Source organism: Lipotes vexillifer, unplaced genomic scaffold (assembly GCF_000442215.2).
Source record: "Lipotes vexillifer unplaced genomic scaffold, Lipotes_vexillifer_v1.1 scaffold1455, whole genome shotgun sequence".
Taxonomy (NCBI): domain Eukaryota; kingdom Metazoa; phylum Chordata; class Mammalia; order Artiodactyla; family Lipotidae; genus Lipotes; species Lipotes vexillifer.
The window spans coordinates 536,243-548,971 of NW_006771873.1; positions in this window are offsets into that span (position 1 = coordinate 536,243).

The window sequence follows — 12,729 nt, forward strand, 5'->3', positions numbered from 1 at the left end:
AACGGTCAGTAAAATACAATACCTTCCCAGGATTGTGATGAAGCTGGCTTGTACCGGCTCACAAGTGCTGAATATTAAATTATTATAAACTTTGTGAGTTGGTTGGCATAATTCTGGGACATTGATATAAAAAAAAGAGAGACTATTTGCACCAGGGGAATTAGATGATGTTATAAATAAGCCCTCTCTGTATATTTTTTTCTTCTGAGAGCCAGTTGTTAAACATTTACTGGTATGTCACTGTACCTTTACACCTTTAAGCTCTTTTGATTCTTACCTAACACATTGGGCCACTCGTTTTAAATCAGAAGACATCTCTTCGAAACTTGCTTTCACGATATTTCAAAGTAGGATACACTCACTCAGCAGGACACCTCTCAGGGTGCCTCATCTGTCTCCTGTGGGTAATATTGACTTGACAGCTTGGTTAAAGGATACAAATGAACCCATAGCCAATTCATTTGTAAATTATAAACATCAATGGGAAGGGTAGAGCTATAATTACCACTGAACATTTTATTTTAACTTGATTTTAAAATTAACTTAGAAATGTATTGTTGTTTTTAAAACGCTGCTCCAGAAACAAGAATATGTCTTACTAAACTATGAATAAACATGCAGCTCATAAACCATTGCCTATACCTTTTATACAAAGAAATGTTATGCTATTGATTTAAGAATTAAAACAAGCGCTTTGAATTAAAGTTCTCAACACTGGAATATTAAATCTGAAAGCACCAAGGTCACTGGATGTTTTTAATAATGAATCTTTAGTTCTACGATGAAATTGACTTAGTTTTAAAGCACGCTTCCTACTTAATTGTGGAATTAGGCACATAAAGAAAAATAGAAATTGTATAATTTGAATTTTTTTCATTTTTTTCATGCAGCTTGATATTAAGAATAATAAAAGTAGAATGGATTTACTATGAAGCTAATGAATTTAAACCTTAAGGCCCTTCAATTAGAAGTGTTTTTTCTAAGGTCTTCTGTCTAATTTTGTATTTATAATTTAGCATTCTATTTATTAAAGCAGATTCCCAAATCATAAAGGTCAAGGTCCTTTTTTGGTTCTGATAGGAATATTTATCTTCCACTCTAAGTGTCACAGTTCAGAGCTCAGGCTGAGGGGCTGGTCTCTGTGCCTTCTTTTCCCAAAGGATCTCTCTGATGTGTTTCATTGACTCCCTGGACCTAAATCAGTCTTTATGTCAAAATATGTCTGCACATAACCCAGAAGGTAGAAGGTAAACAAAATCTTTAAATTTAATCATGATCCTGGATCTAGGGTTCATTCAAATGAAAAAAAAATTTAACTGAGCTTTTCATTGACCTCCAGGTTCTTGGTGGAATTGTCAGAAATGAGAGAAACATACATTGCAAAATTCCACACGTTTTGTTCAGAGACCCAGGACACTGTAAGGTGCCTGTTTGTCAGCTTCCAGTCACATAATAGTACGTCCTTTAATCTTACTTTTTTAAAAAAAATTCTTAATGAAAGATTTCAGTTGCTTAAGATGTATTTCCCCTATGTAGCAGTATAATTTGAACTACTAATGACAATTAAAAATTGACTGGTTCTTTTTTGAATGTTAGCAAAAACAAAAAGTTACAATCTAGTAAGATTCAAATAATGGTAGTGGTTTTCTACATTTCCAGTACATCTGCAGGTTTTCTTTTACAGAAAAGAAAAGCACTTAGCTAGCTTGTTCTTTGAGACTATAAATCTGAAAATACCTTTATGTGATCTTCTCAGGGACATGGCAGTTTGATCTTACCTTTCTGACACTTCTTGTTATGTGACTGCCACATCACTCTTGTAAAAGAGGAGGGGAAAACATATCCCTGATGATTTTAGCTCTTGTGAAATAGCTCTAGTCAAAAGAAATTCTGGGCAATCTGATGATACAAGAATGGAGTCCCATTTTTTCATCCAATTTCTCATCAAAATAAACCTCAGGTTGATGTAAAGATTGAGAACTGACATCAGAATAAGAAAACAAGATAGATTTCCTCCAAACTTAACGCTGATGTGCAAAACCTTTCACATAAATTCCTTGTGTCTGAAGATCTAAATCCAGAAGCCTATAAGGGCAGCATTTCAAGTGGTGGCTAGTTCTGCATATATTCCTTCACTTAAGGGTGGCTGGTGCTGGTTAATGGGGATAGAACAACTACACTACTGTTACTACCAGGCTTGCAGATACAGTACAATTTCTGTCATTAGGCACTCTTTTCCTTGTAACAAGGAATGAGAGTAACACCCATTCTTTAATTCATGCAGAAGACAAAAAGGATTTTGATATGCATCTACGAAGAAATAAGATTATGATTTTGAAGGAGAATGTATAAGCTATGCATAATCAGAAACAGAGTTGTATGAATTTATCTTTATAAGTAATAAGCCATGAAATCAATCCTAATGGTCTCAATTCTCAGACTTTGTGTTAGAGGGTGGTGTGCAGCAGCCTGATTTCTGGACCCCAAATACACATAGCACTGCTGGAGGCTCTCGTTCAGACAAATCTAGAATGTTCATTCCTGAAGTGTGTCCTTCAAGGTGTTTACAGCAGTAACTCTATGCAAGCACACTTAACTCACAAATAGCCCAATGAGGTATGAAATATAAATTATTTTATATATGATTAACTTGATTAATAAAAGTGTGTTTGTTTTAATTATAGCAGAACTTAAGTGAGAGATGCATCAAAGAATGAGCTATTTTCTGCATGACATGAGCAAAGGATTGAATATTTTTTTGAAATAAAATTTCTTGCATTTATTTGAAGTAAAACCCCCTGAATTTATTAGTATTAGTGAAAGTCAATACATTATAACACCTTCACTTTTATGTATGTGTGAATTTCACAAGTTCTGATAATATTTTAACATGTTAGTTACAGTCAACACAGAGAGCCCTGATATGATGGGTGAGTTTATACATTAGAACAGGCTCCAACTCATCTAGAAGCTCTGTTATGGATGCTAATACTTTCTGTTCTATATCTTCCACTTTTAACCTGTCCTCATATATCTGTTTGCACTTACATACCTACTGCATACCTTTACCTTGAACAGCTTCTCACTTTTCAGCCTAGTTTCCTAGTTAAACACAAGCCTCATTTCACATGCCTCTCTTTTTTTTTTTTTACATCTTTACTAGAGTATAATTGCTTTACAATGGTGTGTAAGTTTCTGCTTTATAACAAAATGAATCAGTTATACATATACATATGCTCCCATATCTCTTCCCTCTTGTGTCTCCCTCCCTCCCATCCCCCCTATCCCACCCTTCCAGGCGGTCACAAAGCACCAAGCTGATCTCCCTGCGCTATGCGGCTGCTTCCCACTAGCTATCTACCTTAAATTTGGTAGTGTATATATGTCCATGCCTCTCTCTCGCTTTGTCACAGCTCACCCTTCACCCTCCTCATATCCTCAAGTCCGTTCTCTACTAGGTCTGTGTCTTTATTCCCGTCTTACCCCTAGGTTCTTCATGACATTTATTTTTTCTTAGATTCCATATATATGAGATAGCATACGGTATTTGTCTTTCTCTTTCTGACTTACTTCACTCTGTATGACAGACTCTAGGTCTATAGATCTCATTACAAATAGCTCAATTTCGTTTCTTTTTATGGCTGAATAATATTCCATTGTATATATGTGCCACATCTTCTTTATCCATTCATCCTATGATGGGCACTTAGGTTGTTTCCATCTCTGGGCTATTGTAAATAGAGCTGTAATGAATATTTTGGTACATGACTCTTTTTGAATTACGGTTCTCAGGGCATATGCCCAGTAGTGGGATTGCTGGGTCATATGGTAGTTCTATTTGTAGTTTTTTAAGGAACCTCCATACTGTTCTCCATGGTAGCTGTACCAATTCATTCTCACCAGCAGTACAAGAGTGTTCCCTTTTCTCCACACCCTCTCCAGCATTTATTGTTTCTAGATTTTTTGATGATGACCATTCTGACTGGTGTGAGATGATATCTCATTGTAGTTTTGATTTGCATTTTTCTAATGATTAATGATGTTGAGCATTCTTTCATGTGTTTGTTGGCAGTCTCTATATCCTCTTTGGAGAAATGTCTATTTAGGTCTTCTGCCCACTTTTGGATTAGGTTGTTAGTTTTTTTGTTATTGAGCTGCATGAGCTGCTTGTAAATTTTGGAAATTAATCCTTTGTCAGTTGCTTCATTTGCAAATATTTTCTCCCATTCTGAGGGCTGTCTTTTGGTCTTGTTTATGGTTTCCTTTGCTGTGCAAAAGCTTTGAAGTTTCATTAGGTCCCATTTGTTTATTTTTGTTTTTATTTCCATTTCTCTACGAGGTGGGTCAGAAAAGATCTTGCTGTGATATATGTCATAGAGTGTTCTGCCTATGTTTTCCTCTAAGAGTTTGAGAGTTTCTGACCTTACACTTAGGTCTTTAATCCATTTTGAGCTTATTTTTGTATATGGTGTTAGGGAGTGATCTAATCTCATACTTTTACATGTACCTGTCCAGTTTTCCCAGAACCACTTATTGAAGAGGCGGTCCTTTCTCCACTGTGCCTTCCTGCCTCCTTTATCAAAGTTAAGGTGACCATATGTGTGTGGGTTTATCTCTGGGCTTTCTATCCTGTTCCATTAATCTATCTTTCTGGTTTTGTGCCAGTGCCATACTGTCTTGATTACTGTAGCTTTGTAGTATAGTCCGAAGTCAGAGAGCCTGATTCCTCCAGCTCCATTTTTCTTTCTCAAGATTGCTTTGGCTATTTGGGGTCTTTTGTGTTTCCATACAAATTGTGAAATTTTTTGTTCTAGTTCTGTGAAAAATGCCAGTGGTAGTTTGATAGGGATTGCATTGAATCTATAGATTGCTTTGGGTAGTAGAGTCATTTTCACAATGTTGATTCTTCCAATCCAAGAACATGGTATATCTCTCCATCTGTTTGTATCATCTTTAATTTCTTTCATCAGTGTCTTATAATTTTCTGCATACAGGTCTTTTGTCTCCTTAGGTAGGTTTATTCCTAGATATTTTATTCTTTTTGTTGCAATGGTAAATGGGAGTGTTTTCTTGATTTCACTTTCAGAATTTTCATCATTAGTGTATAGGAATGCCAGAGATTTCTGTGCATTAATTTTGTATCCTGCAACTTTACCAAATTCATTGATTAGGTCTAGTAGTTTTCTGGTAGCATCTTTAGGATTCTCTATGTATAGTATCATGTCATCTACAAACAGTGACAGCTTTACTTCTTCTTTTCCGGTGTGGATTCCTTTTATCTCCTTTTCTTCTCTGATTGCTGTGTCTAAAATCTCCAAAACTATGTTGAATAAGAGCGGCGAGAGTGGGCAACCTTGTCCTGTTCCTGATCTTAGTGGAAATGCTTTCAGTTTTTCACCATTAAGGATGATGTTGGCTGTGGGTTTGTCATATACGGTCTTTATTATTTTGAGGGAAGTTCCCTCTATGCCTACTTTCTGCAGGGTTTTTATCATAAATCGGTGTTGAATATTGTCAGAAGCTTTCTCTGCATCTATTGAGATGATCATATGGTTTTTCTCCTTCAATTTGTTAATATGGTTTATCACATTGATTGATTTGCATATATTGAAGAATCCTTGCATTCCTGGAATAAACCCTACTTGATCATGGTGTATGATCCTTTTAATGTGCTGTTGGATTCTGTTTGCTAGTATTTTGCTGAGGATTTTTGCATTTATGTTCATCAGTGATATTGGCCTATAGTTTTCTTTCTTTGTGACATCCTTGTCTGGTTTTGGTATCAAGGTGATGGTGGCCTCGTAGAATTAATTTGGGAGTTTTCCTCCCTCTCCTATATTTTGGAAGAGTTTGAGAAGGATAGGTGTAAGCTCCTCTCTAAATGTTTGATAGAATTCGCCTGTGAAGCCATCTGGTCTTGGGCTTTTGTTTGTTGGAAGATTTTTAATCACAGTTTCAATTTCAATGCTTGTGATCAGTCTGTTCATATTTTCTATTTCTTCCTGATTCAGTCTTGGCAGGTTGTGCATTTCTAAGAATTTGTCCATTTCTTCCAGGTTGTCCATTTTATTGGCATAGAGTTGCTTGTAGTAATCCCTCATGATCTTTTGTATTTCTGCAGTGTCAGTTGTTACTTCTCCTTTTTCATTTCTAATTCTATTGATTTGAGTCTTCTCCCTTTTTTTCTTGATGAGTCTGGCTAATGGTTTATCAATTTTGTTTATCTTCTCAAAGAACCAGCTTTTAGTTTTGTTGATCTTTGCTATTGTTTCCTTCATTTCTTTTTCATTTATTTCTGATCTGATTTTAATGATTTCTTTCCTTCTGCTAACTTTGGGGCTTTTTGTTCTTCTTTCTCTAATTGCTTTAGGTGCAAGGTTATGTTGGTTATTCGAGATGTTTCCTGTTTCTTAAGGTGGGCTTGTATTGCTAAAAACTTCCTTCTTAGAACTGCTTTTGCTGCATCCCATAGGTTTTGGGTCGTTGTGCCTCAATTGTCATTTGTTTCTAGGTATGGTTTGATTTCCTCTTTGATTTCTTGAGTGATCACTTCATTATTAAGTAGTGTATTGTATAGCTTCCATGTGTTTCTATTTTTTACACATCTTTTCCTGTAATTCATATCTAGTCTCATAGTGTTGTGGTCAGAAAAGGTACCTGATACAATTTCAATTTTCTTAAATTTACCAAGGCTTGATTTGTGACCCAAGATATGATCTATCCTGGAGAATGTTCCATAAGCACTTGAGAAAAATGTGTATTCTGTTGTTTTTGGATGGAATGTCCGATAAATATCAATTAAGTCCATCTTGTTTAATGTATCATTTAAAGCTTGTGTTTCCTTATTTATTTTCATTTTGGATGTTCTGTCCATTGGTGAAAGTGGGATGTTAAAGTCTCCTACTATGAATGTGTTACTGTCGATTTCCCCTTTTATGGCTGTTAGCATTTGCCTTATGTATTGAGGTGCTCCCATGTTGAGTGCATAAATATTTACAATTGTTATATCTTCTTCTTGGATCGATCCCTTGATCATTCTGTAGTGTCCTTCTTTGTCTCTTCTAATAATCTTTATTTTAAAGTTTATTTTGTCTGATATGAGGATTGCAACTCCAGCTTTCTTTTGGTTTCCATTTGCATGGAATATCTTTTTCCATCCCCCTACTTTCAGTCTGTATGTGTCTCTAGGTCTGAAGTGGGTCTCTTATAGACAGCATATATATATGGGTCTTGTTTTTGTATCCATTCAGCTAATCTGTGTCTTTTGGTGGGAGCATTTAGTCCATTTACATTTAAGGTAATTGTTGATATGCATTATCCTATTCCCATTTTTGGGGGGTTCATTATTGTACGTCTTTTCCTTCTCTTGTGTTTCTTGTCTAGGGAAGTTCCTTTAGCATTTGTTGTAAAGCTGGTTTGGTGGTGCTGAACTCTCTCAGCTTTTGTTTGTCTGTAAAGGTTTTAATTTCTCCATCAAACCTGAATGAGATCCTTGCTGGGTAGAGTAATCTTGGTTGCAGGTTCTTTTCCTTCATCACTTTTAATATGTCCTGCCAATCCCTTCTGGCCTGCAGAGTTTCTGCTGAAATATCAGCTGTTAACCTTATGGGGATTCCCTTGTGTGTTATTTGTTGTTTTTCCCTTGCTGCTTTTAATATGGTTTTTTTTTGTATTTTATTTTTGACAGTTTGATTAATATGTGTCTTGGCGTATTTCTCCTTGGATTTATCCTGTATGGGACTCCCTGTGCTTCCTGGACTTCAATAACTATTTCCTTTCCCATATTAGGGAAGTTTTCAACTATAATCTCTTCAAATATTTTCTCAGTCCCTTTCTTTTTCTCTTCTTCTTCTGGAACCCCTATAATTCAAATGTTGGTGTGTTTAATGTTGTCCCAGATATATCTGAGACTGTCTTCAGTTCTTTTCATTCTTTTTCTTTATTCTGCTCTCCAGTAGTTATCTCCACTATTTTATCTTCCAAGTCACTTATCTGTTCTTCTGCCTCAGTTTTTCTGTGATTGATCCCTTCTAGAGTATTTTCAATTTCATTTATTGTGTTGTTCATCATTGTTTGTTTCATATTATTTCTTCTAGGTCTTTGTTAAATGTTTCTTGCGTTTTGTCTGTTCTATTTCCAAGATTTTGGATCATCTTTACTATCATTATTCTGAATTCTTTTTCAGGTAGACTGCCTATTTCCTCTTCATTGGTTAGGTCTGGTGGGTTTTTATCTTGCTCCTTCATCTGCTGTGTGTTTCTTTGTTTTCTCATTTTGCTTATCTTACTGTGTTTGGGGTCTCCTTTTTGCAGGCTGCACATTTGTCATTCCTGTTGTTTGTGTTGTCTATCCCCAGTGGCTAAGGTTGGTTCAGTGGGTTCTGTAGGCTTCCTGGTCAAGGGCACTAGTGCCTGTGTTCTGGTGGATGAACCTGGATCTTGTCTTTCTGGTGGCAGGTCCACGTCTGGTGGTGTGTTTTGGGGTGTCTGTGGACTTATTATGATTTTAGGCAGCCTCTCTGCTAATGGCTGGGGTTGTGTTCCTTTCTTGCTAGTTGTTTGGCAAAGGGTGTCCATCACTGTAGCTTTCTGGTCGTTGAGTGAAGCTCGGTGCTGTTGTTGAGATGGAGATCTCTGGGGGATTTTCACCATTTGATATTATGTGGAGCTGAGAGGTCTCTTGTGGACCAGTGTCCTGAAGTTGGCTCTCCCACCTCAGAGGCACAGCACTGACTCACGGCTGCAGCACCAAAAGCCTTTCATCCACACGGTTCAGAATAAAAGGGAGAAAAAGTAGAAAGTGGAAAGAGAATTAGTAGAAGTAGAAAGAAAGAAAGAAGGAAGAAAGAACAAAAGGAGGGAGGGAGGGAGGGAGAGAGGAAGGAAGGAAGGAAGGAGGGAAGGAAGGAAGAAAAGAAAGAAGATAAAGTAAGATGAAATATAATAAAGTTATTAAAATAGAAAATTATTATTAAGAAAATACTTAAAAAAAAAAACAAAAAACAAAAAAATAAACAGATAGAACCCTAGGACAAATGGTGGAAGCAAAGCTATACAGACAAAATCTCACACTGAAGCATACACATACACACTCACAAATAGAGCAAAAGGGGAAAGAAATCATAAATCTTGCTCTCAAAGTCCACTTCCTCTATTTGGGATGATTAGTTGTCTATTCATGTATTCCACAGATGCAGGGTACATCAAGTTTATTGTGGAGCTTTAATCCGCTGCTTCTGAGGCTGCTGGGAGAGATTTCCCTTTCTCTTCTTTGTTCTCACAACTCCCAGGAGCTCAGCTTTGGATTTTGTCCCGCCTATGAGTGTAGGTCTCTGGAGGGCGTCTGTTCTTTGCTCAGACAGGACAGTGTTAAAGGAGCAGCTGCTTCGGGGACTCTGGCTCCCTCAGGTCGGGGGAGAGGGAGGGGTACGGAGTGCGGGGCGGCCTGCAGGGACAGAGGCCAGAGTGACGTTGCACCAGGAAGTTGTCCTTGGATCCCGGGACCCTGGCAGTGGCGGGCTGCACAGGCTCCCTGGAAGGGGTGTGTGGGTCGTGACCTGTACTCGCACATAGGCTTCTTGGTGGCGGCAGCAGGAGCCTTAGCGTCTCCTGCCTGTCTCTGGGGTCCGCGCTGTTAGCCGCAGCTCGCGCCTGTCTCTGGAGCTCCTTTAAGCAGCACTCTTAATCTCCTCTCCTCGCGTCCCAGGAAACAAAGAGGGAAGAAAAAGTCTCTTGCCTCTTCGGCAGGTCCAGACTTTTTCCCGGACTCCCTCCCAGCCAGCCGTGGTGCACTAACCCCCTGCAGGCTGTGTTCACACCCCAACCCCAGTCCCCTCCCTGCGCTCTGACCAAAGCCCGAGCCTCAGCTCCCAGCCCCACCCGCCCCGGCGGGTGAGCAGACAAGCCTCTCATGGTGGTGAGTGCTGGTTGGCACCAATCCTCTGTTCAGGTGTCCCTCTGCTTTGCCCTCTGCACCCCTGCTGCTGTGCTCTCCACGGCTCCGAAGCTTCCCCCGTCCGCCACCCACAGTCTCCACCCGTGAAGGGGCTTCTAGTGTGTGGAAACCTTTCCTCCTTCACAGCTTCCTCTCACTGGTGCAGGTCCCGTCCCTATTCTTTTGTCTCTGATTTTCCTTTTTCCTTTTGCCCTACCCAGGTACGTGGGGAGTTTCTTGCCTTTTGGGAGGTCTGAGGTCTTCTGCCAGCGTTCAGTAGGTGTTCTGTAGTAGTTGTTCCACGTGTAGATGTATTTCTGGTGTATCTGTGGAGAGGAAGGTTGTCTCCCGTGTCTTACTCTTCCGCCTTCTTCCCTTCGTCCTCACATGCCTTTCTTGACTTATTCATTTAGTATGACTTAAGAACAATAAGGGAGCAACATATATGACTTGAAATATTGTTTTTGCTTGTCTTAGCAATTTTTTTCAAGGGTATTTTGAATCTCCTCTTCAAAAGTTCCTTCTAATGGCATAATAATTGTTTTTATGATCTTTCCAATGAACTATGAAGTATTCTCCTGTCAGGCCCCATTCTTGTGGTAATGAAGTCTATGAGACAGATGCCCTCATTTAATCCTGGATTGATATTGAAGAGTTCCCCACGCATCCTTTTTATACAAGAGGTATGAAAAGATGAGGGGAGACAAGATTCAAAAGAAATCATTATTATATTTATTATTTTTTATCATCAAATATTTATTGATACCTGTCTTTTGCCCAAAGCTCAAAGGACTATTGTAATGAATTTTAAAAGCCTCTGTCCAATCTTAGAATATTTATACACAGAAAAATAAAGCATCAGTAAAAGTTCCTTGGAGAGATTTTGAAAATAGACATGGGTTGCATAATATCCCCATAAAATCTTTCCAAACAATGAGAATATTAGCAAAATGTTGTTAATTAAATGCTTAATCCGTGCTTATTTAATCCAGCATTTGATAGATCATATACTTATTGACTGCCAATTCAACACTTAATAACATGGGGGTTGCCTCTTCAGATCAATATATAATCTAATTATACTTGTTTTATGGCATTTGGAATATAAATTCAAACTTTATTTCACATGGTTTTATCTTTGTATCATCTAGCATTTCCATTTAAATATTGTAAAAATAATTTTCTTCTCTCTTTTCCTATTCATATGTCCAACTGTTTCACTATTTTTACTTATTAGTCATACGTTAAATTCCTTCTCTGATAATTTCAACTTCTGTATAATGTTTAGGTCTCATTCCATTGATGATAGTTTGTTTCTCTTGTTTTTTTGAACACCTTATAATTTTTTTATGGAACTACCTTTAAAGAACAAGACCATATGTTTCCTTAGATTATTCCTTAAAGAATGTCATGTACCAGAGGACCAAAATGGAAGCATTGTATATAATAGTCAAATTCTTTTAAGTATCGATAATAATAAAATATACTGTTATAAAATTCTCATCTTGGTTTAAAGAGACTCTTATTCCATTATTTAATTTTGAAATTCAAAATAGTTACAAGTGGCAATTTGAAGTTTCAAACTCATTGATTCCTAAGTTCATTAATTATGTGATTATTATGTGTTTGTATTAATTTTACTTGTCATTTGCAAATATTATTTTATTATGTAAGTTATAATCATTTTTAAAATGTTACCATTATTTGGATGTATTCAACAGGAAATAGGCAGGTTATTTAATCATTGACAACATGAAAAGATTTGTATTTGGCATTTTGTATAAAGTAAAAATAAATAGGTATAAACTCTGTCATCAAATAACTAATAATCAACTATGAAAGATAAGGTAATAATTCAAGCAAATATAGTTTAACTATAAATTGTTAAATGTTGTTAGCTATTTTTATTAGGAGATATCAGTGGAAATTTATTAAGTTAGAATTTTTGTAGGACCAGAATTAAAAACAGGTTTTATTTTTATTTATTTAATATTTGTTTTTATTATTATTCTGTGAAAGAAGTAAGGTAATCTGATAAATTGGGACTAAGTTAGGCTAATAGGGGAATCAAGGAAAAAAATATATTTAAGAGATGAGTCCCAATAGAAAGGAATCATTTATGGAAAAAGTTTCTGGAAATAATATTTCCAAAACATGGGAACAGCAAATACAAAGGCCCTGAGGCAAGATGAAGTTTAACTACAATCAAGAAACAAAAAGAAGTTTAAAGGTTAGGTCAGGAGATAACCACACAAATTTACACCAGCTGGTCCCTAACTTCAAGTACGTGGATATATTCTTGAGGTGAGTTAGACATATATATCATCCAAAAAACACAAAAAAACGTTGACTCCAAAATTACCCTGGAAATTCTGAGTGAGACTCTTTACAAAGGCACAACCATATTAAAGATCACAGCCATCATTCTCCAAACTGCACTCTGGCCATCACTTGCAGGCATTTAATGGGGGTGTTTAATATCCTCTCTAAAATATTGGGCAGGAAGAACAAACATCCTAGCATGTCTGCACCATGCACCTAGTGTCTCACAATTGAAAATTAGCTGGAGCTCACCCTGCTGATGGCTTTGCCGTTTATTTTTTTACCTTTTATTGAGTCCCATCTCTTTTAAGAACTGAGATATATTTTTTGAGGGAAGTAAACTATAGGAAAATTCAACTGACAGAGATCATACTGTACTTGACTTTTCTGTTCTTTGCTACATTTATTTGTTGAGACAAGCGTCTGTTCTTAGCCTATTTTTAATGGCTCTGCTAAATATAACGGACACACAGT